The sequence below is a fragment of the Balaenoptera ricei genome, chromosome 6 (genome assembly GCF_028023285.1).
Source record: "Balaenoptera ricei isolate mBalRic1 chromosome 6, mBalRic1.hap2, whole genome shotgun sequence".
Taxonomy (NCBI): Eukaryota; Metazoa; Chordata; class Mammalia; order Artiodactyla; family Balaenopteridae; genus Balaenoptera; species Balaenoptera ricei.
The window spans coordinates 2,710,120-2,713,622 of record NC_082644.1 but is presented as its reverse complement, the minus strand read 5'-3'; positions in this window follow the sequence as shown (position 1 = coordinate 2,713,622).

Below are 3,503 nucleotides of genomic sequence, written 5' to 3'. Positions count from 1 at the left end.
TATTTAGATTCCACATATAAGCAATATCATATATTTGTCTTTCTGTGTCTGACTTACTTCACTTAGTTTGATAATCTCTAGGTTCATCCATGTTGCTGCTAATGACATTATTTTGTTCTTTTTTATGGCTGAGTAATATTCCATAATATATGTGTACCACATCTTCTTTATCCATTCCTCTGTTGATGGACATTTAGGTTGCTTCCATGTCTTTTTTTGCCTTTTGTGGTTTTCATTGAACATTTTACATGATTTTATTTTCTCCCCCTTCTCAGCACATCATTTATGCTTCTTCTTTCTTACTTTTTTAGTGGTTGCTCTAGAGTTTGCAATGTACATTTACACCTATTCCAAGTCCACTATCATATAACACTATACTACTTCACAGGTAGTGTGGGTAACTTATATGATAAATAATCCTAATTTCCCCCTCCTGTCCTTGTATTATTGCTGTCATTCATTCCACTTATACACTAGCACACATCAGCAACATACATATATATATATATATATATATATATATATATATATATATATATATACACACACACACACACACATATATATACACATACATAATCTGTTGTTGATATTATTATTTTGAACAATCTGTTATCTGTTAGATCAATTAAGAATAAGAAAAATGAAAGTGTTTATTCTTTCTCTGATGTGATTCCTTTCTTCATGTAGATCCAGGTTTCTGACCTATATCATGTTTCTTTTCTCTAAAGAACTTCTTTTAATATGTCTTGCAAGGCAGGTCACTGGCAATGCATTCCCTCAATTTTTGTTTTGTCTGAAAATGCTTTTATTTCTCCTTCATTTTTTTAAAATAAATTTATTTATTTATTTATGGCTGTGTTGGGTCTTCGTTGCTGTGTGTGGGCTTTCTCTAGTTGCGGCGAGTGGGGGCTACTCTTCATTGTGGTGCACAGGCTTCTCATTATGGTGGCTTCTCTTGTTGCAGAGCACAGGCTCTATGTGTGTAGGCTTCAGTAGTTGTGGCACGCAGGCTCAGTAGTTGTGGCTCACAGGCTCTAGAGCACAGGCTCAGTAGTTGTGGCACGTGGGCTTAGTTGCTCCATGGCATGTGGGATCTTCCCAGACCAGGGCTCAATCCTGTGTCCCCTGCATTGGCAGGCGAATTCTTAACCACTGCACCACCAGGGAAGTCCTCTGCTTCATTTTTGAAGGAGAATGCCACAGGGTATAGAATTCTAGATTGGTGGGGGTTTTTTCTCTCAGCACCTCAAATAATTTATGCTTTCCTTTTCTACTCTCTTCCTGCTTGCATCGTTTCTGAGGAGAAGTTAGATGTAATTCTTATTTTTGACCCTGTAGAGGTGAGGTGTTTTTTCCCCTCTGGCTTTTTTCAGGATTTTTCATTTATCTTTGATTTTTTTGTAGTTTGAAAATGATATGCATAGTGTAGTTTTGGGGCACTTATCTTGCTTGGTGTTCTCTGAGCTGCATGGAGCTGTAGTTAAGTGTCTGACATTAATTTGGGGGAAATTCTCAGTCATTATTGTTCAAACATTTCTCCTGTTCCTTTGTCTCTTCTCTTTTTAGTATTCCTAGTTCATGTATTTGTACCTTTTGTAGTTGTCCCAGAGTTCTTGGATATACTGTTCTGTTTTTTTCTTTTTTTTCTTTCTTTTTTTTTTTAGGAGTGTTTTTGATCTCTAGCATTTCTTTTTGGTTCTTTCATAGAATTTTCATCTCTCTGCTTACCTTTCCCATCTGTTCTTGGATGTTGTCTAATAAGGACTAATGTCTTTACCCATTAGTGCCCTAAACATATTAATGATAGTTGTTTTATATTCCACATCTTATAATCCCATCATCTCTGACGTATGTGAGCCTGGTTCTGATGCTTGCTCTGTCTTTAGTATGTCTTGTCATTTTTCTTGATAGCTGGATGTGATGTGCTGGCTAGAAGCAACTTCTGTAAGTGGGCTCTTAGTAATGAGGTGCTGCGGTGCAGGGGAGGGGAAGCGTTCTGTGGTCCTGGATTGGGTCTTAGTTTTTTGTGAGCTGTGCCTCTGGACTGTGAGCTTCACCTGTACTTCTCAGGCATCCCCCACCCCCACCACAGGTGGGACAGGGCAGCTAGAGGGGCCTGGAGCTGGGTTTTTCCCTTCCCCCAGGTCAGTTAGCCTCTGATAAAACCCAGCAGATTAGGCTCTGGTTGACTACCTTCACCTGAGGACAGACACCTTGCTAAGAACAGAAGGCCCTATGTGTTTCCCTCCCCTGCCAGAAGCAGAGGGGATTCTCTCTGACATTTTGTGAGAAGCTGGTAGAGCTCCAACAGGGGAAACTCACACAATTGTACCCCATGCCCGTTGTCCACATGGGCCTCCATCAACGTGTCAGCTACAGTGCAGGGTTCCCTACCCGGACACTGGTTCCTGCAGACGTTTCAGCTGTGGATCTGTGCACCAGTCGCTTGTCATCCTCTGTATCCATCTGTCTGTCTCCAGTTTTGGTGATAGTGGTTTGCTCTACTCCCTCACTTCTCTGACAGATCTGAGGAGAGCTGATTTTCATGTGTCAACTAAAAAAAAATGCACAACCTAAACGTTGAGAGTTATGTTTTATGTGGTGGACCTGCTTAGGACTTCAGGCCCAGGAGACAGCATCTCAGATAACTCTGAGAGACTGCTCCGAGGAGGTGATGGAGGGAGCCAGGATATACAAGAGTTTTTGCAACAAAGACCAGGTGGCCAGAACATCAAAAGATTACCATTAATTAAAGAAAGTTAAACATCGCAAGTTAATGCATTTAGAGCTTTTCTATGTATGGAAAGATGCAAAGGCTGGGCTCACTGAAATCATGCCTTTGATCTGCACCTCAGCTCTCTGGGGCCAGCATCCTGTGCTTTCTCATCCTGAGTGTCCTCAGGGCTCACCATCTGGGCTGCTGTAATGTGATGGCTTGATGGCTGCAACATCCTTTGTTTACTGATATGGCAGCAACATTTTAGTTCTCAAGTGTGTTCAGCTTTCTACCCTGTTAGAATGGAGTAGCAACTTCCAAGCTCCTGACATGCCAGACCAGAACCACAAGTATGCTTTTTAGTCTATTTTTCTTTAGCTAGAATGGCTGGAAGCAGGACAAACGTGGGAACTCAAGGTTTGAAATGAATTCTTTTGAAATCTCAGAAATCTGAATTTGAGGAGGATTGATTGCATTGATTGGCTTTTTAACAAACATCCTATCTCATCCTTCAGATACTGGTTTGATTGAGACTAGCGCCTGGGGGTAGGAATCTGAATAGGATCAACTCTGAGTGAACAGCCCGGAATGATCTAATCGCATCTCGAATAAAAGTTGGCTGGGGGGACGTGGGTCATCTGCTTCCCATTACATGCTCACCCTCTCTGTGGTCTCCACACTGTTTACACACGGGCATCTCCCTGCCGTAGTCCTGATTCTGCTTTCCTTTGGCCTGGCTCCACTCCAGGCCGACTGCACGGCCAGCACTCTGGAACATTCCTTC